At 37.4% G+C, this 24,818-nt stretch overlaps 1 protein-coding gene across 3 annotated transcripts in view; it reads left to right on the forward strand.

Annotated features, from left to right (window-relative positions):
• The window catches only part of UBTD2 (ubiquitin domain containing 2), a 56,996-nt gene that overhangs the window by 8,364 nt on the left and 23,814 nt on the right, over positions 1 to 24,818 (forward strand). The window contains exon 2 of one of the 3 annotated variants that reach the window (XM_027084309.1): positions 9,296 to 9,392. The exons of the other annotated variants lie outside the window; for them this stretch is intronic. The gene's annotated coding sequence lies outside the window, so the exon portion shown is untranslated. The remainder of the gene's footprint in view (positions 1 to 9,295; positions 9,393 to 24,818) is intronic. 3 annotated transcript variants of the gene reach the window in all.

Below are 24,818 nucleotides of genomic sequence, written 5' to 3' on the forward strand. Positions count from 1 at the left end.
TTCTCTGTTTGAGTTTTTACCCTCACAAGAAACCCTTCAGATAATTTTATGTATTTATTATAATTGGTTTGTAGGTATAAGCAAGGTCAGATTGCTTCTTTGCATTTCGTTCAGATAGTTTCCATGCTTGTGGGCTATGTGACGAGAGTATCAAAGGGGCAGAGTAACAAATTGTCCAAGTCATTCAAGGTATGAATCTGCTTCATAATAAACTATCACTTTCAACTCAGGGCAAACACTTTATTTTTTAGGTTCTTCCTGAAAGGAAGAAAGCTGTCTTTTAAAAATAGACAGCTTCCGTTATTTCTAATTGCCAGCACTTGAAGCTAACTATAAGTAGAGATATAAATAAGACTTGCTCTGTGAAATCAGGTTAGCTTATGGTCTAATGAAGGAATCATACGTTTAAATAATTAGGAAAAGTTTAAAAAGTCTATAGCAATGAAAAAAGTATTATGGAAGTTCAAGGAGCAGTGTGGAGCACTGTCAGAAAACTTCATTGGAGAGGTGATATAAGAAGTTGGTCTTGAAAGAGGAGTAGATGAAGAAAAGGCAGAAGGGCATTCTGTGTGCAGGGGAAATTACTTGTATAGAAATATGAAAAAACATGGCATTTTGGGGGACTGGCAAGAAGCTTGTGGAGGGAGTGGTGAAAAATGAAGTTATTAGGGTATGTTGTCAGATTTTGGAAGGCATAATTGACATAATCAATAGACAAAGTTGTGAGACAATATTATAGGTGATACTAGTTAAGTGGTTTAAAATTTTACTGTTTGTTTTTTTGTGCATCTAATGAACTAATTCCCATTTAATGCTGCATTCTGAAGTTATTTTGTACAAATTTCTGATGTACTAGGTTGTTGTAGTCTTTAACAGATTTTTATTCTTTTGTAGTTGTAATGGGATTATTACATATTAAACATAAAGACAAAACCGATATTGTATATTAACGCATATATGTGGAATCTGAAAAAACTGGTATAAACGATCTTATTTACAAAGCAGAAATAGACCCACAGACGTGGAGAACAGATGTATGGATACCAAGGAGGAAAGGGGGATGTGGGATGAGTTAGGAGATTGGGATTGACATATATACACTATTGATACTATGTATAAAATAGATAACTAATGAGAACCTACTGTATAGCACAGGGAACTCTACTCAGTGCTCTGTAGTGACCTAAATGGGAAGGAAATCCAAAAAAGAGGGGATATATGTATATGTATAGCTGATTCACTTTGCTGTACAGTAGAAACTAACACAACATTGTAAAGCAATTATACTCCAATAAAAATTTTAAAAATTAAACAAATAAAATAGAAAAATACCCATAAAAAATATGTTTGTTTTTTACATACACATGTAGGTGTTTGTCCCAGATCAGTTGTTTTTTCTTGGGTTCCAGTTTTCTGGCATATGTGAAGAGTTTGGGCTAAGATTCTGCAGATCTGCCTGAGTTTTAATTTCTATTGAGAAAAGGCCTGTATTAGCTGTGGTACTTTGGGCTCAGTTTCTTCTGAAGAAAAAAAAAATTTTTTTTGAAAAACAGAGAGGATTAGTGGATTAGATCTTCTCTATCAAGATATCTAATTCTTTTAAAAACATTTTTAATGATAATTTTTAAACATGTTGAAAAGTTGAAAGACTCTAGTACAAACACTTGAATACCCATCAATTAGATTGAACAAATGTGTGTGTGTATGTATATATACATTTGCTTAACTGTTTGAAAGTGAGTACAGACATCATGACACTTCAACATCCATCTTTAAAAAATAAAGCTCTTCTCCTACATAACAATACTATTATCACTCCTAAGAAGATTAACTGTTATTCCCTAAGATCTAGTCCATAATCAGAATCTCCCAGTTGTCCCCCAAGTGTCTTTTATATCTGTTTTTTTCAAAATAGGATCTAATCTGCATTTAGACATTGCATTTGTTTGTCTCTTTAATCTTTTTCTTTAGAAATTTATTGTTTCTTTAAATATTTTTAAAGATTTATTTATTATTTATTTTAGGCGGCATTGATCTTAGTTGTGGCACACAGGGTCAATGATGGGATCTTTCGTTGCGGCCCATGGGCTTCTCTAGTAGTGGGTTTCTCTCTAGTTGTGGTGGCAGGTTTTCTCTTTTCTGGTTGTGGCGTGCAGGCTCCAGGGAGCGTGGGCTCCAGAGCACATGGGCTCTGTAGTTTGCTGCATGCACGCTCTCTAGTTGAGGTGTTCTAGCTCAGTAGTTGTGGCACATGGGCTTATTTGCCCCGCGGCATGTGGGATCTTAGTTCTCTGACCAGGGATCAAACCCGCATCCCCTGCATTGTAAGGTGGATTCTTTACCACTGGACCACCAGGGAAGTCCCTCTTTAATCTTTTTAAATCTAGAAAACCTCCCCCCCTTTTCTTCCCTATGACATTGACTTTTTGAAGAGTCTTATATTATGTACCACCATCTGGATTTGTCTTATTGTTTCCCTGTGGTGTATTTAGTGAATTCTTATAGCCTCTGTATTTTCTTTAGACTGGAAATTAGGTAGATCTAGTTCTTTTTTTTTTTTAAAGATTTAATTTTTATTTATTTTTGGCTGTGTTGGGTTTTTGTTGCTGCGCACAGATTTTCTCTAGTTGTGGTGAGCGGGGGCTACTCTTCGTTGCGGTGCACGGGCTTCTCCTTGCGGTGGCTTCTCTTGTTGCAGAGCATGGGCTCTAGGCGTGCGGGCTTCAGTAGTTGTGGCACGCGGGCTCTAGAGCGGAGGCTCAGTAGTTGTGGCGCATGGGCTTAGTTGCTCTGCGGCATGTGTGGGATCTTCCCGGACCAGCGATCGAACCTGTGTCCCATGCATTGGCAGGTGGATTCTTATCCACTGCACCACAGAGGAAGTCCCAGCTAGATCTAATTCTAACAAAATATGTATGATTCTTTATTTCCTAGACTATAGTAGATCCAAAATCCAAACTTTTCCTAGTTCTTTTCTGCTATCTAACTTCCAACACTGGGATAATCTTTCATTACGGAACAAGTATGAGCCTTTTTTTGTTTTTCATTTTTCCACGCAGAAATAATCCTGCCGTCCTGAATATCATAGTACTATTATTCTTTAGTGCTTAGTCTCCTCTCATTCTTTCCCCCAACTTTATTGAGGAATAATTGACAAATATTATTGTATATATTTAAAGTATACAATATCATGATTTCATATACATATACATTGTGAAACTATTACCCAAATCAAGATAATTAACACATTCTTGGTAATGAGAATCCTTAAGGTCTACTCTCAGCGACTTTCAAGTATAAAGTACTGTTATTAACAGTCACCATACTGAACATTAGATCTTCATAACTTTTGCTTCTTAAAACTGAAAGTTTGTGCCCTTTGATCCACATCCCGTTCTCCCATTTTTACAATAATCTTCTATCATCGTTATTTTTGTACATTACTTATATTCTCAGAATATAAGCTGCATTGGACCTGGGACAGAGACTTCAGTTTCTTCATAGTACTTTAGGCTTAGTTAACAATTGTGTGAAACACATCTTTGACTTTATAATGGCGTTAGGGAGAAAGTGATATTTTCTTGATAGAACACTATTTAATTCTAGAACAAAAACCTTGTTAAATAAGACCATACATTGTAATGAAAAGATCTGGGAGTCAGAATTCTTCAGTTCTGGTTCCACCTCTGTTCCCTGTATCAGTTACCTTAAATAAGTCACTTGACTTCCTGGTTTCTTAGTTTTTTTCTCATCTATAAAATGAGCATGTTGGATGAGATCAGTAGACTCCAACTTTTTAAATAGTTGAATCTTCTTTTTTAGGTATATGTTACACTGAACACTAATATATCAGTCTCAGCATTTGATTTCTTTTTATTTTGATTGTATATAGTCACTAAAAAATAAAAATAAATGATTTAGAGTCTCATAAAGTTCTGTAGGAGATTTTGTTTTTGTTTTTGCGGTACGCGGGCCTCTCACTGCTGTGGCCTCTCCCGTTGCGGAGCACAGGCTCTGGACGCACAGGCTCAGTGGCCATGGCTCACGGGCCCAGCTGCTCCGCAGCATGTGGGATCCTCCCGGACCGGGGCACGAACCCGCGTCCCCTGCATCGGAAGGCAGACTCTCAACCACTGCGCCACCAGGGAAGCCCTGTAGGAGATTTTTTAAAAGTTTGAATAACTAACACTATCAGCTATACTCAGAACTTAAACACTAGCATGTCATACAGTATTATGGTTTATGTTTTACTTTCACTAAGCATTCTCCAGTTAATTTTTAAGATGAGGGCATAGGGCTTCCCTGAAAGTGAAGGTATTTCATTATTTAAGATGTGACCTTCACCTCTCAGTTCATTTGAAGCTGGAAGTGCACCTTGGTACGGTTAGGCCTTTGCTTTTCCCTACCTCTGACGCCATGTCACTTTTCACTTTTCTATTTTCTCTCTTGAGCATAAAATATTCCAACTCTTTGCCCTCAATTGGGCAAACTTGTGTTATCTTTAACCTTTGGAAATTCAGACAGTGAGTACTTCATGGAAAAGCGATTGTTGGATAAGATCTTGTATTTGTGATTTATGAAGGAGGAACTAGAATCAGAAGAGGTGCTGGGAAGGACCTGGAGGTGAGGTCTGGTGTCTGCCATGTTTGTGAGAGTCTGACTCTTGCTTATGAAGAATGGACTAGATTGAGATGAATCATAAAAGGGGTGTCAGCGGAAGATCTTTGCATCTAGTGAATAAAGCTTAGCTTCTTCCCATTTCAGGGCCTTTGCCTTAATGTAAATAAATATTTGCTGTGTAGTGCTTTTTATTACAGTTCTTAAAAATAGCATGATCTTTCCCCATGTTTTATTTTTTTATATTGCTTTTGGAAATTATTTGTTTACTTGCTTATTTCCTGTCTTCTCCCACAATATTATAAGGTCTGTGAGGTCAGGGGCCTTTTCTGATTTCTTCTTTACTGTATGCCTAGTGTCTAGTATAGTTACTGGTACATGTGCATTCAGTAGTTGCTGATTGAATAAATAAGTGAAATAATGAATGAATAGTTGTGACTGTTTTATCATTTGGAGAATAAAAAGTTTACTACTTGGCTTTAGTTATTTCATTTGTTTTTTGGGTGAAATGTATAGTAATAAAAACTATTGTAATGTTGTAATGTACAACTATGTCCTTGGTTGTACAAGGGCCTATTATCTTTAGTGATTTTCCTCATGATAATTAACTCTGGGATAGATTCTTATTTGCCTATTTGATGAAAGGGAGGGAGTGATCTGATTTGCTTGTTAAAGTCTCCCCACTTATTTTGTGTTTATTTGTGTATTATTCTGTCATCCTTAGCAAACTTAGTGGTGATTTGAATTGCTTTGCATATGAAAAGAGGGTTAATTATATTTAAAGCCCACCCAGCCCCGTGGCATTTATGTCAGGCTGTTTTTGAGCTGATTCTGTGCTTATGTTGAATGCAGCAGAAATCTAGGTCTCACATGCAGCCTGTAAAGTATTATATTGACAAGGAATAATGAAGACACCCTTTAAGAATTCTCTGAATTTAGGTGTTCGGGGTTTTTCTGAGGAGACATTTTAGGGGATTTTGGAGAAGGGCAGAGCCTGGGGACAACTTGTAGGGTGGAACTACTCTCTGAAGTACTTTACTAAAGACTGATTTCACTCTGGGGCTCAGAACTATTCGTCCTTTATTTATTTATTTTCGAAACCACATTCCTCCATATAAAAACTATTGAGTTGGCCAAAAAGCGCCTTCGGTTTTTAAGTAAAAATAAAAGACACATTTTTCATTTTCACCAAGAACTTTATTGAACAGCATATTCACCCTTTTGTTTCACTACCTTCTGCCATTTTTCGGGCAACTTAATAATTCCATCTTCCAACTTTTTATCTTTTTGAGCAAAGAACTGTTCCAGGTGCCTTTTACAGTCGTTCAGGGAATTGAAATCTTTTCCATTAAGAGAATTTTGTAAAGACTGAAATCAGTCGAAATCCGAAGGTGCAATGTCTGGCGAATACAGCGGAAGAATCAGAACTTCCCAGCCAAGCTGTAACAGTTTTTGCCTGGTCATCAAAGAAACATGCGGTCTTGCGTTATCCTGATGGAAGATTATGCGTTTTCTTTTGACTAATTCTGGACGCTTTTCGTCAAGTGCTGCTTTCTTGTGGTCTAATTGGGAGCAGTACTTGTTCGAATTAATCATTTGGTTTTCCGGAAGGAGCTCATAATAGAGGAGTCCCTTCCAATCCCACCATATACACAACATCACCTTCTTTGGTTGAAGACCAGCCTTTGGTGTGGTTGGTGCTGGTTCATTTCGCTTGCCCCACGATCTCTTCAGTTCCACATTATTGTGCAATATCCATTTTTCATCGCCCGTCACAATTTGTTTTAAAAATGGAACATTTTCATTATGTTTAAGTAGAGAATCACATGTGGAAATATGGGCAAGAAGGTTTTTTTCACCTGACTTATGGGGAACCCAAACGTCAGAGCGATTCACATAACCAAGCTGGTGCAAATGATTTTCAGTGCTTGATTTGGATATTTTGAGTATGTCGGCTGTCTCTCGCGTGGTATAACATTGATTGTCTCAATTAATGTCTCGATTTGATCGCTATCGACTTCAACTGGTCTGCCCGACTGTGGAGCATCATCCAATGAGAAATCTCCAGCACGAAACTTTGCAAACCACTTTTGACACGTTCGATCAGTCATAGCACCTTCCCCGTACACTGTACAAATCTTTTTTTGTGTTTCAGTTGCATTTTTACCTTTCTTGAAATAATAAAGCATGATATACTGAAAATGTTTTTTTTCTTCTTCCACCTTCAATATTAAAATGGCTACACAAAAATTCACCAATTTGGATAAGTATTTTTTAAAATAAATTTATTTATTTTTGGCTGTGTTGGGTCTTCGTTGCTGCGCGCAGGCTTTCTCTAGTTGCGGCGAGCGGGGGTTACTCTTCGTTGCGGTGTGCAGGCTTCTCATTGCAGTGGCTTCTCTTGTTGTGGAGCACGGGCTCTAGGCACCCGGGCTTCAGTAGTTGTGGCACGCAGGCTTCAGTAGTTGTGGCTCACGGGCTCTAGAGCACAGGCTCAGTAGTTGTGGCGCACGGGCTTAGTTGCTCCGCGGCGTGTGGGATCTTCCCAGCCCAGGGCTCGAACCCGTGTCCCCTGCTTTGGCAGGCGGATTCTTAACCACTGTGCCATGAGGGAAGTCCCACATACATTTTCTTGATTCTTTCAAGAAACTTTTGACTTTAAGGAAGGCTGATATTAATATCGCCATTTTAGAAGGGAGGAAACTGAGGCACACAGATGGTTTTGATCTGATTAAGGAATAAAAACAGTACCCCAAACTGTAGTCTCTGTCTTCTGTTTTCTAACTCAGTATTCTCTCCACAGATGGTAAGGAAGGGTTTTGGTTGACTTTTCTTTCCTTGGAGCAGAAGTGTGTGTGTGTGTGTGTGTGTGTGTGTGTGTGTGTGTGTGTGTGTGTTTTCGTTCATGGCAGTAAACACAGTTGAGTTGAAGTTAATGAAATGTGGTTCTTAAGGACTCTTCATACTCCAAAATGGAGATGGCAGCCGTAAGAAATGAGGTGAGTAATTGTCTTTGATCTTAGTCAACAAATTATATTGCATCTCACAAGATAGAAATTTTGAACTAAGATCTTAATTATCTAACTGGCTCAAATGGAAAAAAGTGATAATCTTGCTCATCTTCTTTTGTGCCCCTTTACTCAGTTACCTTCTTTTTCATTGTTACCTCTGCCTCCTATCCCAGACTGAATGTTTTCAGCTTAAAATTCAGTTTTATTCCAGCTTGACTTGAATTTAGTAGTTGAACTTTGTGGGGAAACAAGTTTCCTTCAGGTCCTTAAAGTACAAGAAAAGAAGGCTTTGTCTAGTTTGGAGAAAGCTTATAAAGTCTTTTTAATAAAGGGTGCTCTTAAATCACCCTTAGTGGAGTATTAGAGTATCTGTCTGCTTCAAATCATAGAGTGGTGATTGTCCTGAAGGGTGAGTTGAAGGAGGTTACATGAAAGTTCACTCTGATTAGTATATACAGAAATTGAAGGATGGGGATTGGAACCCAGAAGTGAATGAGTGTCTGTACTTATAATATCAGCATATGGACATTTGAAACCACCTCCTGGTTTTATACCTGATAAAAGGAACTGAAACCATCCATCACCTGGTCACCTGGAGTGTCTCATTCAGAAGTGGGGAGGGGGGAACCTATGGTGGTCCCATAATACAGTTTCATTATCAGAGCTTGTACTTTTTCTGGCAGTCACCAATAAATTTCTTCCTTGACTTGGAAATAATAATTTTAACTGGATGGTGATTAAACAGCTTTTGGGCCTTTGATCATTGCTGTGTTGCAAAAATTAACACATAGGGCCTGTTGAACAAACCCTTCCGTGAATTTGGCTTTTGTGGCTCTTGGTTTGTGATGATTGCATCTTGTCATGGATACTTCTCTCTTCTTAAATGACTCAGAGTAGTTTATATACCGTTTAAATTCTCATAACTATGAAGTGAAAAATTGAGATGTGTCACTACATATAACAAGTGGGACATGATGAAAAGGAATTTGAGGAAACAATAAAATGATACCCAATATTTCTAGACTGAACATTGAATAAGACACTTAAGCTGTAACAAGAGCTTTGAGAATGGGGAAAATTGCTTATCTGTAATAAAATGTAATAAATACTACTGGAGGCAAGAAGGAGACTATCTTTTTGCATTGGATCTATCATGGGGTAGAAAACAGGTTCTTGTGTGTGTTTGTATTTTTGTTTTCTATATACCAGCACTAAGTGTACTGACTAGAAATTACAGTGTAACTGCATAGGGCAAGCAAATGACCGGAAAAATAACCTTTTTCTTTTTCTGTCACAGATGATCTTTAACCATTTTAAGAAGGGAATAATAAATAGGGACAGAACTTACTTTTCAGTAGTAGAGGTAGGTTTTTCAGTTTGGGACAAGGATGTATACTAAAAGTCTTACGTGTGTGAAAGTTTCACCATTTATCAGAGGAGGGAAAAGACGTTTTCAGGCGAAACATTGAGGGAGATTAAAGAAACTTAAGATGTAGAATAAAATTCAGTTTCCGTTGAGAAATAATTCTGATAGTTCTGATTTAATAATAGGAAGTATAAACAACATTGGTGAGTTATTTTTGTAGTAAAATCTTGGGCGGGGAAATGCTGTACAATTTTAAAATAGTTAAAGTATTGATTAACAATATCTTTGCATTTATTCCTAGATACAAGCTACAAGCTACTTATAACATTGCTAAACTAAATCAATACCTGTCCAGAAGTTCAGACTGGAGCACTTCTAAGATCACTTTTGCCTTCTAAGTAAGAAAAGAGAATAATTAAAGCTTTTGATTCCTATACATAACATGCACACTCTTATACATATATGTTCATTATATATACAATATATATACAACATAAACACTATACACATATACAACATATACATAGATATATAGACATATACTATGCATATTATATACATTATTATATATAATCTCTTTGTTTTATATGAGAATTTGTGTAGTATGAATCTTTTTTTACTAACTTATGGTCATTTTTAAATCTTTTTAAAAACTGAAAATGTTTTTAAATGTCGAAAGCATGTTTAAGAAAAAGCTTATCCTGTGACCTAACGTAAACATTTTCGTGTACATCCTTTCAGACTCAGAGTATATGGCTGTGTGTATAAAAGAGAGAGTGAAGCAAAAATGTGTTCATATGTTTAGAGAAATTGTGACGTGCTTTCTGAGGTCACAGCTACAGCTTCTAGAGTTTGACTTTACTGATGTTTTAGCTTTGGGATATAATGAGTATGTCATTGTTAGCTTTTCATTTTGGGAGTGTTGTCAGTATTTTTTCTAAAATTGAGCTGGCTGTTTTAAAAGTTAGGAATTAGTAGAGTCATCATAATGATGTGAGAGATGCACATTCCAGGACTTAATGTGAGGAGATGCAGTGTAAACTGGAGAAAGGAATACCACACTATAATTGGCAAGTTGCTTGATGCTTTTTTGTGGGCAGTTTGCAAGAATTTAGTATTTCTTTACTTCCTTCTGAACAGTTAAATAAGCTGAAAGTAAAGCTTGGGATTTTGTAATAGTGATAGCCATAGATGCAATTTAAAAGGATTAAATGACATCCAAGATGTATTTCTTTTCCTACGAATCTAACCCAAAGGCAATACACTTTCTAGTATTTTTTCTGTCACTTTGATTGTTTGCATCAGATATCACTTTCTTTTTAACTTGATAGAGCATTTGATGTTTGAGCCCCAGTTCTGCTTTATGGATTTTGTGGCAAGATCTTAGACAAGCCAAAATATTATTTTCTATGGTTCTGCTGTACCTACTCTTGGATTCTTATCTGTTCTTAAAAGCAAGAGTTCTTTGCACTTAGAATCCCATTCAAGGAGAAGGACTTGGCAGAGGAACACAAATTTCAAGTAAAGTATGTTTACCTACATCTTTGGCAGGCTCTTAAAAACATTAGAATTTCTCAAGCAAAGGAAACTTTTCAGATTGAAAAGGGAAACCATCTTGAATAAAGAATTGTATGGACTGCTAGTATCTTTCTCAGGAAACACTTAGTACTAATTTTGGCACTGGGCTTGGGACAGGCACCAACATGCTTTTGGTAATTAGTGTCTGGGAAATAGCGTGTTGTTTGGGCACTTCAGATCGATGCCAACTTGCTATGCCATCTTAAGTACTGGTTCACAGCTTTGAAACCTCATGGAACCCCAAGACCTTAGAGATGGATTGATCATGTAGTTTCACTTTGTAGGTGAAAGTCTAGGACGATGTTGAACACTTTGTCTAGTAATTCTTAAAACCATGAGACACCATGGTCCTAGTGGCTAAGAATATGAACCTTGGAGTTAGTCTAGGTTTAAATCCCAGCTATACCATTTAGCCTTATGATCTTTGGGATATTTTTTATATTTATTCATTTAACAGACATTTAGGTATTGTTTTTTATGTTCCAGGCACTGTTCTAATTGTGTGAGAAATATTACCTCATTAAATCTTTGTAACAATCCTATGAAACAGATATTATTATTGTCGTCTCCCTTATCCCTCCCCACCTAGATACTTTACCTTCTTAAGTTTGTTTCCTCATTTTAAGATAGAGACTACACTAGAGTTATTGAGAGGATTGAGTGGGGTGGTATATAGAGTGCACTCTGCACAGTGGCTGGACCACAGTATGCATTCTCTGTTGACTATTGTTATTTTCTCTGAGAAAAGCAACATTTTTGGCAAACTGCTACCTTCACCTGTGATGTAACAGTCAGAGTAGTAGGGATCATTCCCTACAGGGTTTTTGAAATGCTTACAGGAACTTTTCTTCTTTTCCTGAAGAATTTTGAGTTGGTCAAGGAAAGTCTCAAAGTGTCTAATTCTGTCAAGACACAATCAGCACCTTTAGGGTGTCGTGGGTTTTGGGGGCCAAGTGAAATCTAAGTTAATATCATAGTTGTTGTACCAAATCCAAATCTATATCCAAGGGATTATCAAAGGGTCACAGGTCTTTTTTTTTTTCTTTTTCACTTTATTTAAAGATAACACTGGACTTCAGAAAAGTTGCAAAAACAGTACAAAGAAGTTCTGGTACCCTTCATCCGAATTTCCTCAAATGTTAACATTTTATCACAGCTGCTTTGTCATCCTCTTTATATATACATGCATGTGTGTAAATACTTAAATTTTCTTGAGCTGTTTAAGTTGCACACAATAAACCCTTTTACCCCTAAATACTTTAGTGTGTATTTCCTAAGAAAAAGGACATTCATATAACCACAATATAATAATCAAAATCAAGAAATGAATATTGAAATAATATTTACTCTAGATTTTATTCAGAGTTCCCCATTGTCTTCATTAATATTCAGAGAAAATCACCTAGGATCATTCATTGTGTTTAACTGTCATACCTCTTTAGTCTTCTTTAATCTGGAACGGTTCTGGAGACTTTGTCTTTTCACGACGTTGGCATTTTGAAAAGTACGTGCCAGTTATTTTGCAGAGTGTTCATCAATTGGAATTTGTCTGATGTTTCCTCATGCTTAGGTTCCTCCATTATTATGCAGTCTGGATAAGACTACCACAGAAGTGAGATTGTGTCCTTAGTGCATCATGTCAGGGGTCATATAATGTCTGCTTTTCCCATTATTGGTGATGTTAACTTTAATCACTTATGGTGCCAGCCAAGATTCTTCCCTGCAAAGTTACTGTTTTTCCCTCTGCAAATAAAAAGTATCTAGTAGGAAGACTGAGTCTATGTAAATATTTTGTTTCTTATCAAACAGTCACTAGTTTTATCATCCATTGGTAATTCTTGCCTTAAATAATTATGGTGGTTGTCAAATTGTGATTTTTCTAATTTCACTATCTGTTTTATATTTATTAATCAGCATTTTAATGTAAGAAAGAGCTCTCATCTTCCCTATTTGCTTACTTATTTACATTGGTATGGACTCATGGTTTTCTTTTTTATTCCATGGGGGTAAAATCTGTTACTATTGTTATTTATTTTGATGCTCAAATTGTACCAGATTGGCCAGTGGGAGCTCCGCCAAGCTGGCCTCTACATTCTTTTGACATGACTTCATTATTCTTGATCACTTAGTTGTTTTCTGACATAACAAGATGTTCCAGTTTCATTTTGTATTTTACTTGTCAGAGCCCTGGAATCAGCCAGAGACCCCTGGTTCCTTTTAGTGGAGAATGATACTTAGAAGCCAAAATCTAGAATGCAGGTGTGTTTGGTGCTATTGGAGTGTCTTTGCCTCTAGATCCTCACAGTGGAAAGAGCTAGGATACATATTTATATATAGCCTATATATCCCTAAGCTATATAGGAGATACAGATATATATGATATATACATCTGTATAACACACATCTGTACCTTTTTATATATTAAAAACAATGAGTTCATACTGATCTCTCTCATTCAGTCTAATGGTACAGGGTTCATTCTAGCCTTTCCCTGTCCATATTTATAATTCTCTTAGAATAAAGAAACCTGGCTCCCAATTTCTGCAGTGTATTTACTTGTTTACTCAGTCTGAGAATATACATAGAGTAGTTTGGAATTGCTAATACATTTCATTGTGAAAAACAAAACTACTAACTAGAGTTCAGTATTTGTTTACAGTTCTTTATGTCTGTAGCCTAAGGGTAAAATTACTGTGTTGAAATGTTGGGTTAGGTACACACCCTTTTAATGTAGTTTTTTAATCCTTTGAAATACAGTTAAATTCATCGATTTCTAGTTGTGTTCCATTTTTAGTTTTCCCCCTCTTGTTGATTTTATTTGTTTGCTTGTTTGAGTATGTGTAATGTCAACATAGTTCTAAAAGTTAGAACTAGGCAAAAAGGTATACTCAGAAGTGTAAGTTAGAACTAGGCAAAAAGGTATACTCAGAAGTGTAACCCTTATTCATTTCTACCTCTTACCCATCTTTCCATTATTTCCATTGCATTTCCACTCACCCTCTGTAAGTAACCAGTACCATTGGTTTCTGATTTATCCTTCTGTTTCCTTTTGTACAAATGAGCTGATACATGTCTGTCTGCTTTCCTTCCTTTTTTTTTTGTTGTAGTACTTCTTTTGAATAGTGAAAATTTGGTTCTCCAAATTATATTACACCTTTCAGTGTATTTTTTGGCCTTATAGTGCCTCATCAACAGTACCTACTCAGAATATATTTGTGTAAATACATAGTGCTTATACATAACTTGTTTTAGGTGTGGCATTTGATACACAGTCTCATTACTTTATAGTTATACCATCATGCACAGTGATAACTATGCTCTTAAGATTTTGAATGTCTCATAAAACTCCTTGTTTGAAATGGGCTAGTTTCTTTCCATTGTATGTAATGCAGGTATTTAATGATCATCATCATTGCAGATATTTAAATGATGTTTTTGTATATCCTCTTATGTAATTCAAACATGTCGGAATTAAAAAGGTTTGAATTTCCAAAGAATAGTAACTGTTTTTTGCTTGATTGTACAGTAAAGCACAGCAATACTTAGAGGGTCTCCCTCTTCCTCCCTCCCTCCCTCCCTCCCTCCCTCCTTCCCCCTCACAACAGCAATAAGAGTTTCTTAGCTTCTTGATCTTGGGGGGCAACTTTCAGTTTGTTTCTTCATTGAGTATGATGTTAGCTGTGAGTTTTCATAAAGACCTTTTATCATGTCACAGAAGTTCCTGTCTATTCCTAGCTTTATGAGTGTTTTATCATGAAAGCGTGTTGGGTTTTGTCAGGTGCTTTGTCTGCAGTCATAGAGATGATCACGTGGGTTTTTTCCTTTGTTTTTTAATTTTTAATTTTATTTATTTATTTTTTGGCCATGCCATGCAGCTTGCAGGATCTTAGTTCCCCTACCAGGGATTGAACCTGGGCTCATGGCAGTGAGAGTGCTGAGTACTAACCACTGGACCACCAGGGAGTTCCCTCCTTTGTTTTATTAATATGTCATATTACAGTGATTTTCTATGCTGAATCAGTCTTGCATTCATGGGATAAATCCCACTTGGTCATGGTGCCTAATCTTTTTAATATGCTGTTGGATTCAGTTTGCAAGTATTATGTTGAGGATTTTGCATCTGTCTTAAGGATATTGGTCTGTAGGTTTTTTGTATTGTATTTGTCTGGCTTTGGTTAGGGAATGCTGGCTTCATAGAATGAGTTAGAAAGTGTTCCCTCCTCTTGTATTTTTTGGGAAGCATTTGAGAAGAATTGGTGTTAATTCTTCTTTAAATGTTTGGTAAAATGCACCAGTGGAGCCATCTGGTCCTGGGCTTTTCTTTGTTGGGAGGATTTTGGTTATTGATTCAGTCTCTTTACTTGTTATAAGTCTGTTGAGATTTTCTATTTCTACTTAAGTCAGTTTTGATAATTCTGTGTTTCTAGGAACTTGTCCATTTCATCTAGGTTATTTAATTTGTTGGTGTACAACAATTCATAGTATTCTAGTATTCTCTTATATTTTTTATTTCTGTAAGGTCAGTAGTAATATTTGCACTTTCATTTCTGATTTTAATTATTTGTGCCTTCTCTCTTTTATTCTTAGTCAGTCTAGCTAAAGGTTTGTCAGTTTTGTTCATTTTTTAGAAGGACTAGCATTTGGTTTTGTTGAATCTCTGTTGTTTTTCTGTCCTTTATTTTGTTTATCTCCACTCTAATCTTTAATTATACCTTCTTTCTGTTAGCTTTGGGTTTACTTTGCTCTTCCTTAAGGTGTAAAATTGGGTTATTGATTAAGATCTGTCTTCTTTTTTATTTTTATTTTATTTTTTTTTGCGGTACGCGGACCTCTCACTGTTGTGGCCTCTCCCGTTGCGGAGCACAGGCTCCGGATGCGCAGGCTCAGCGGCCATGGCTCATGGGCCCAGCCACTCCGCGGCATGTGGGATCTTCCCGGACCGGGGCACGAACCTGTGTCCCCTGCATCGGCAGGTGGACTCTCAACCACTGCGCCACCTGGGAAGCCCTGTCTTCTTTTTTAATGTAGATGTTTATAGTTGGAGATTTCCCTCCGAGCACTGTTTTTGGTGCATCCCATGAGGTGATTTATTTATTTATTTATTTATTTATTTATTTGGCCTATGCTGGTTCTCAGTTGCAGCATGCGGGATCTTCATTGCAGCATGTTTAGTTGTGGCATGCAGGATCTTTTGTTGTGGCATGCGGGCCTAGTTGCGGCATGTGGACTCTTAGTTGCAGCATGCATGTGAGATCTAGTTCCCTGACCAGGGATCGAACCCAGGCCCCTTGCATTGGGAGCACGGATTCTTACCTACTGGACCACCAGGGAAGATCCTGCATCCCATGAGTTTTTGTATTTGCGTTTTTGTTTTCATTTGTCTTAATGTATTTTCTCATTTTCTTTTTGATATCTTACTTGGTCCATTGGTTGTATAATAGTGTGTTGTTTAATTTCCATGTATTTGTGAATTTTCCAGTTTTCTTTCTGTTATTAATTCCTAGCTTTATTCCATTATGGTCAGAGAAGATATGTCATATGATTTCATCTAAAGTTTGTTGAGACTTGTTCTGTGACCTAACTTATTAGTCTGGGCAGAGTGTTCTATATATGTAGACCCTGAACAAGTGGGGTTGATCTGTATATAATTTATAGTTGGTCCTCTGCATCTGTGGCTCCTTCACATCTGTGGATGCAACCAATCATAGACCATGTGGTACAGAGGTATTTTCTATTGAAAAATATCTGCATAAAAGTAGACCTGAGCATTGAAACCTGTGTTTGAATGCTCGGGTCGACTGTATATATGTATATTAGGTTTAACTGGTTTATAATATTAAGTCCTGTGTTTCTGTACTGATACTCTATCTAGATATTCTGCCCATTATTGAAAATTAGAGTATTGAAGTTTCTAACTATTACTGTAGAACTATTTCTCCCTTTAGTTATGTCAATATTTCCTTCATATATTCTGGAGCTCTTTTGGTATGTGCATATATGTGTGTAATTGTTACGTCTTCCTGATGAATTGACACATTTATTATGAATGTCCTTCTTTGTCTTTGTTAGTAAAAATTTTTGTCTTAAAGTCTATTTTGTATGATATAAATATAGCCACTCCACTTTTGATAACTGCTTGCATGATATATCTTTTTCCATCCTTTTGCTTTCGACTTAAATGTGTTTTTTAATCTAAAATGTCTCTTTGTAGACAGCATGCAGTTAGATTGTGTTTTTTGGTCCATTCTGCAAATTTCAACATTTTGATTGGAATGCTTAATATTTATATTTCATGTAATTACTAGTAAGATAGGATTTACACCTGCCATTTTGCTCTTTTTTTGCTGTATGTCTTATTCCTTTTTACTTACATCCCTGCATTAGTGCCTTCTTTTGTGTTAAATAGATATTTTCTAGCGTATCATTTTAATTCCCTTTAAATTTTTTTTTTACTATATATTTTGAGTCATTTTCCTGTTTCTTGGTCTGGGGATTATAATTAATATCTTAATTTATAACAATTCGGTTCTGATTGAAACCAGCCTAATTTCAGTAGCATATAAAAACTTATACAGCTCCATTCCCTCCCACCTTCTTTGGGCTGTTATTGATGTACATATTACATCTTTAAATGTTGTATGCTCATCAACACAAATTTTAAATTATTTTTTATACAATTGTCTTTAAAATCAAATAGGAGGAAACAAAGTTACAAAGAAAAAAATACACATATGCTGTCTTTTATATTGACCTGTGTAATGTTACTGATTTTCTTTTCCTTCCTTCCTCCCTTCCTTCCTCCCTCCCTCCCTCCCTCCCTCCCTCTCTCCCTCCCTCCATCCCTCCCTCCCTCTCTCCCTCCCTCCATCCCTCCCTCCCTCTCTGCCTCCCTCTGTGTGGCATGTGGAATTTTAGTTCCTCGACCAGGGATCAAACCTGTGCCCCCCGCAGTGGAAGCGCGAAGCCCTAACCAAACCACTGGACTGCCAGGGGATTCCTGGTCTTTATTTCTTAATGTGTATTCAAGTTACTGTCTAGTATCCTTTATTTCAGCCTGAAGACTCCCTGTTGTATTTTTTGCAGAGCTGGTCTGCTGCCAACAAATCCTCTCAGTTTTTGCTTATCTGGGAATGTTTTATTTTCTCTTTAATTTTCAAAGGATACTTTTTTCTGGATGTAGAATTCTTGGTTGACACACTCTTCCTTTCATTACTTTTAGTATGTTGTCCCAATGCCTTCTGTCCTCCATGGCTTCTGATAAGAAATCAGTTGTTAAACTTTTTGAGGATGCTTGTATGTGAGGAGTTACTTCTTGTTCTTTCAAGATTCTTTTTTTTTTAATGTTTTAAAAAAATATTTATTTATTTATTTATTTTGGCTGCACTGGGTCTTAGTTGCAGCATGTGGGGTCTTAGTTGCAGCATGCGGACTTCTTAGTTGCAGCATGCATGCAGGATCTAGTTCCCCGACCAGTGATAGAACTGGGCCCCCTGCATTGGGAGCGCAGAGTCTTACCCACCGGACCACCAGGGAAGTCCCTCAAGATTCTTTATCTTTGACTTTTGACAGCTTAATTATGATGCGTCTAGGTGGTGATCTCTGAGTTTGTTGAGTTTCTTGCATGTGTAGATTGATCTTTTTCATGAAATATGAGTTTTCAGCCATTATTTCTTCCAATATTCTTTCTACCCCTTTCTCTCCCTTCTTCTAGGACTCTCATTGTGTGTATATTGGTAATCTCTTTTTTTTTTTTTTTTTTTTTTTTGTGGTACGCGGACCTCTCACTGTTGTGGCCTCTCCCGTCGCGGAGCACAGGCTCCGGACACGCAGGCTCAACGGCCATGGCTCACGGGCCCAGCCGCTCTGCGGCATGTGGGATCTTCCCGGACCGGGGCACGAACCCGTGTCCCCTGCATCGGCAGGCGGACTCTCAACCACTGCGCCACCAGGGAAGCCCTATTGGTAATCTCGACAGTGCCCCACTTGAGCTGTTCATTTTTTTCATTCGTTTTTTCTTTTATGTTCCTCAGACAAGGTCACCTCAGTTGACCTATCTTCCAAGTTCACTGATTCTTTCTTCTGCCTGCTCAAATATACTATTGAGCCTTTCTAGTGAATTTTTCATTTGTTATTGTACTTTTCAACTCCATAATTTAAAAACTAATTTTCATCTCTTTGTTGAGACTTAATTCTCATTGCTTTAGTTCTTTACACATGATTTCCTTCAGGTTTTTGGACATATTTAAAATAGCTGATTTAAAATCTTTGGCTAGTAAGTCCAATGCTTGGGCTTCCTATTCCTCAGTGACAGTTTCTATTATCTGCCTTTTTTCCCATGTGTGGGCCATACTTTCTTGTTTGTTTGCATGCCTCATAATTTTTGGTTGAAAACTAGACGTTTAATATATGGCAACCCCGGAAATCAGATTCTCCCTTCTCCCTCAGGGTTTGTTATTGTTGTTGCTTTTTGTTTACTGACTTTCCTGAACTTATTCTGTAAAGTTTATATTCCTTGTTAGGTGTAGCCAGTGAAATCTCTGCTTAATTAGCTTAGTGGTAAGCTAATGATTGGACAGATTTCCTTAACAGCCTAGAACGAGTAAGTCTCCTATTCTTTGCTGAGTGGCCCTATGTTCATATTAGGGTCTACTTTCAAAACTCAGGCAGTTTCCTTAGCTCTTACTTCCTTTGTGCACAGAGCCTCAATATTCAGTCATAAGTGAGAGTGTAGGACCTTCTCAGGTCTTTCCTGAATGCATGGCCCTGTGTGTACACAGTTATATGCGTATGTGTAACCTTTTAGATCCCCAAAAGTATGTCATATTTTCTGGACATCTCATTCTGCAGCTTTGATTAGCTTCTTGGTCTAAATTTTTCATTGCCCCATGCAGGTACAGTGTTAAACAATTGCTGCTGATTGTTTTTGACAAATGCCCCCAGGAAAAGGCTCTTCATACTGGGTTATCTCTAAGTCAGGTCAAATAAGGACAAGCTTTATGAGTAGTATTTTCTAAAGAACTTTCAGATAGGCCAAAAAATGACAATTCTCTGCAGATGGGGCTTTTAAAGAGTACCAACCCTGTTTTGACCCTTCATGTGGCTGCTGAGTTGGTGGCTTTCATTGTATTGCTATCTGTTGGTTTTCAAGGCTACCCTGGAGCTGAGGAGAGGGGGATGGGCCTAGGGTATGCTTAAATACCACATACAGTTTTTTTTTTTTTAACCAAAATTCAGCTATTTTTCTTGAATAAGAAAGAATAAATGTTCCCTGGATTGTTGCAGGTCTTTGGTTAATTTCCAAAATACTGAAGAAGTTTATTTTGAGTTTTTGCCAATGTTCTCATTGTATTAATGGAGGAGGAGTTTTTGGAAGTCCTTACTCCTTTTCCGATGATATCACTCAGTTATTGGGTCGGCCAAAAAGTTAGTTCAGGTTTTTCTGTAACATCTTATGGAAAAACCTGAACAAAGTTTTTGGCCAACCCCATTTTTTTTTAAGGCAATATGAATAATAATGTTTTTATTCATGTAGTTATCCATTTCTGGTGCTCCCCATTCCTTTATGTAGATTGATATTTCCATCTGTTATCATTTTATTTCTGCCCAAAGGATTTTTTTTTTTAATTTTTGGCTGCTTGGAGCTTTGTTGCTGTGCACGGGCTTTCTCTAGTTGTGGCGAGCGGGGGCTGCTCTTCATTGTGGTGCGTGTGCTTCTCATTGCGGTGGCTTCTCTTGTTGCGGAGCACAAGCTCTAGGCATGCGGGCTTCAGTAGTTGTGGCATGCAGGCTCAGTAGTTGTGGCTCACAGGCTCTAGAGCACAGGCTCAGTAGTTGTGGTGCACAGGCTTAGTTGCTCCGTGGCATGTGGGATCTTCCTGGACCAGGGATTGAACCTGTGTCTCCTGCATTGGTAGGTGGATTCTTAACCACTGTGCCACCAGGGAAGTCCCCAAAAGACTTCTGATATTTCCTGTGGTACAGGTATGTAGGTGATGAATTCTTTCAGTTCTTATATGATTGATAAGGTCTTTAAGTCTGCATCTCTGCATCTATGTTTATGAGGCATATTTGTTGATAGTTTTCTTATATTTGTCTGGTGGTGTTATCAGTGCAGTCATGGCCTCATAAATTGACTTAGTGTTCCCTTCTCTTTTGTTTTCTGAAAGTGATTGTGAGTAATTAGTATTATCTCTTCCTTGTATGTTGATAGAATTCAGTAGTGAAACCATTTGGACTTGGACTTTTCTTTGTTGCAACAATGCAATGTCTTTAGTATATAGACAGCTAGTATATACAGAGCTAGTCAAGTAATTGTTTTCTTCGTGAATAGATAGATATTCCTTTGTTATCGCTTTAGTATCTGTTGGGTCTATAGTGATGTTACCTCTTTCATTCCTGATATTGGTAGTATTTGTCTTCTTTTTTTCTTGATCAGTCTAGGTAGAGATTTATCAGTTTGATATTTTTAAAGAATCAGCTTTTGCTTTTATGATTTTTCTGTATTTTTCTGTTTTCAATTTCTTTGGTTTCTGCTCTTTATTATTTTCTTTCTTAAGGTTACTTTGAGTTTAATTTGTTCTTTTAGTCTTAAGGTAGAAGCCTACTTTATTGATTTGAGACTTTTCTAATAGAAGCATTTTAATGCTATAAGTTTTTGTCTGAGCAGTGTTTTTTAGCAGCATCCTAGAGTTTTTTCTTTTTTAAAAAAAAATATTTATTTATTTATATATTTTTGGCTGAGTTGGGTCTTCATTGCTGTGCGCAGGCTTTCTCTAGTTGCGGCAAGCGGGGACTACTCTTGGTTGCGGTGCTTGGGCTTCTCACTGCAGTGGCTTCTCTTGTTGCGGAGCACGGGCTCTAGGCGTGCGGGCTTCAGCAGTTGTGGCATGCGGGCTCAGTAGTTGTGGCTCGCAGGCTCTACAGCACAAGTTCAGTAGCTGTGGTGCATGGGCTTAGCTGCTCCGCGGCATGTGGGATCTTCCCGGACCAGGGCTCGAACCCGTGTCCCCTGCATTGGCAGGCAGCTTCGTAACCACTGTGCCGCCAGGGAGGTCCATCCTAGAGTTTTGATATATTGTATTTTCATTTTCATTCCATTCAAGTTATTTTCTAATTTCCCTTTGACTCATGATTTATTTATATGTGTATTATTTAATTTATAGTTATTTGGGGATTTTCCATGTATCTTTATGTTATTAATTTCTAATTTAATTTAATTACGGTTGTAGAGCATACTTTGTATGACTTCTTTTAAGGTTTGTATAATCTGTCTTGGTGAATGGCCTGTATATACACTTGGTGAGAATGTATGTTCTCTTTTTGTTGGGTGGGGTTTCCTATCAGTGTCATTTAAGTCAAGTTTGTTGATAATGTTCAGGTCTTCTGTATTCTTGCTGATTTTCTGGCTTATTGTTCTATAAGTTACTAATAGAAGAATTTAAAATATTTAAGTATAATTTTAGGATGGTCTGTTTCTCCTTTAATTCAGTTTTTTCTTCATGCACTTTGAAACCCTATTGTTAGGTGCATACATATTTATGATGTTATATCTTCTTGGTAAATTGGCTGTTTTTTAAAAAAATTCTTATTTATTTATTTATTTACTTATGGCTGTGTTGGGTCTTCGTTGCTGTGCATGGGCTTTCTCTAGTTGCTGCGAGTGGGGGCTACTCTTTGTTGCGGTGTGCAGGCTTCTCATTGTAGTGACTTCTCTTGTTGCGGAGCACGGGCTCTAGGCACACAGGCTTCAGTAGTTGTGGCGCACACGCTTAGCTGCTCTGTGACATGTGGGATCTTCCCGGCCTGGGGCTTGAATCCATGTCCCCTGCATTGGCAGGCAGATTCTTAACCACTTTGCCACCAGGGAAGCCCAAAATTGGCTGTTTTATAATTATTTAATGTTCTTTTAAAATGTTATTGCTGATTTATTAATTCTTTGTTCCAAATAAGCACTATCCCACAGATGAGAGTTTAAGTAATAACTGTTCAATACTTCTGTTGCTTTTGTTTTGAGTTTTCCAGATCTCCCTTCAGTTGTCGTGTTCTAAATTGTAGATGGTCCCAACAAGCTTCAGTGCTCAGGATTGGCGTTGGAATCCGGATATAGGAATATATGAGGATTAGGTATGTGCCTGAAAGCCATACCTAAAGAGAACTCTGAAACTGGGAGTTTGAGTAGCAAGGATTCAGCTTCTGATTTATATGCTTTGTATCTTAAATGTATAATTCCTTTATCTTTTATTAAAATCAAATATGGGGAGCTTCAACAGTTGTGTAAACATAATGGTAAATGAGTACACATGTACTTTCCGTGTAAATTTGTAGCCAACGTTTTGCTGTATTCACATTTTTTCTCTCTTTTGTATGTGTGTATGTGTATGTTTTGTATATATACAGGCACACTCCCCATTTTAACAGCTGAACCAATGAAAGTTGTAGACATTGTAACACTTCTAAAAATTTCAGCATGCCTCTACTTCATGAATAAGACTATTTTGCTGTGTCATTACAAAATTTTTTTCTTTCTTTATTTTGGCTGCGTTGGATCTTCGTTGCTGCACGCAGGCTTTCTCTACTTGGCGAATGGGGGCTACTCTTCGTTCTGGTGTGCAGGCTTCTCATTGTGGTGGCTTCTCTTGTTCCAGAGCGCGGGCTCTAGCCATGTGGGCTCAGTAGTTGTGGCTCGTGGGCTCTAGAGTGCAGGCTCAGTAGTTGTGGCGCATGGGCTTAGTTGCTCCGTGGCATGTGGGATCTTCCCGGACTAGGGTTCAAACCCACGTTCCCTGCAGTGGCAGGCGGATTCTTAACCACTGTGCCACCAAGGAATTCCCCTAGGAAAATGTTAAAGTAATTTCTTAATGACATCTATTATCTATTCTTATTTAGATTTATCTAGTGGTCCCAGATTATCTTTTATAACTTTTTTCCATACCGGGTTTCAACCAAAGTTCATATTTTGTCTCATTTGGTGTAGACCAGTGTTTCGCAACTGGGGACAGTTTTACCCTCCAGGGGATGTTTGGCAATGTCTGAAAATGTTTTAACTTTTTCCTTTAGTCTTTGTATTTCCTATAAATGAGAAGTTAGGTTTAGAAGTTTAATTAGAGTCAAGTTAAACATTTTGGGTAAGAACACTTCATTTTTGTTCTGTTTACTTCATATTGCAGCACATCAGGAGACTAAGTTTGGTCACTTGGTTAAGGTAATGAATGTCAGGTATCTACAGTGTAATTTCTCCTTAGCAGTTCACAATATTTTGGGGTGATCCTCTGACACCCTGCGTGTCCTGTTACCCATGATGCTTTAGTATATTTATCGATAATCCTTACCTGAATCAGTTATGGGGTTCTAAAGAATGATTCTTTTAAATATGTCATTCTTTTCTTTGTTTATTACCAGCATTTGTCAGTAAGAAAGAACCTTCTTATTTTTCCTTTTTTTTAATTTTTAAAATTTTTATTCATTTAATTTTATTTATTTTTGGCTGCATTGGGTCTTTGTTGCTGTGTGCAGGCTTTCTCTAGTTGTGGTGAGAGGGGGCTACTCTTCGTTGCGGTGCACAGGCTTCTCATTGCTGTGACTTCTCTTTGTTGTGGAGCATGGGCTCTAGGCTCATGGGCTTCAGTAGTTGTGGAACGTAGGCTCAGTAGTTGTGGCTCGCAGGCTCTAGAGCACAAGCTCAGTAGTTGTGGCACACAGGCTTAGTTGCTCCACGGCATGTGGGATCTTCCTGGACCAGTGATCACACACGTGTCCCTTGCATTGGCAGGCGGATTCTTAAGCATTGCACCACCAGGGAAGTCCCCTGTATGTGTTTTAGTATCAACTCATCTAGCATGAGAAAAAGTTTCGAAAAAATTATTTTCACTGGAATCATGTTAAATGTAGGTGTTAACTTTAGAAGGATTGACATTTTTATAATGTTGAAGTCCAAGTACAAGAGATGTCTTCATTTTGTTCAAGTCTACTTTTGCATCTTCCATGGGTTTTAAAAAAGTTTTCCTGAGTTGTTGCATTCCGAGTATTATATCTTTTATGTTTCTATTATGAACAGCACCTTTTCATCCATTGCATCTTCTAGCTGGGTATTTTATGTATATAAGAAGGCCTACATTTTATATCCTGTTACTATGTTAATTTCTTTTATCATTTCATTTTCGCACTGATTTTCTTGTATTTTCCAGTCATACCCATCATATCATTTGCAGTTAGAGACGGTTTTCTTCCTTTCTGGTTCTTATACTTCT

Source organism: Aethalodelphis obliquidens, unplaced genomic scaffold (genome assembly GCF_003676395.1).
Source record: "Aethalodelphis obliquidens isolate GAN/ISIS:26980383/991018 unplaced genomic scaffold, ASM367639v1 scaffold52, whole genome shotgun sequence".
Lineage (NCBI taxonomy): Eukaryota > Metazoa > Chordata > Mammalia > Artiodactyla > Delphinidae > Aethalodelphis > Aethalodelphis obliquidens.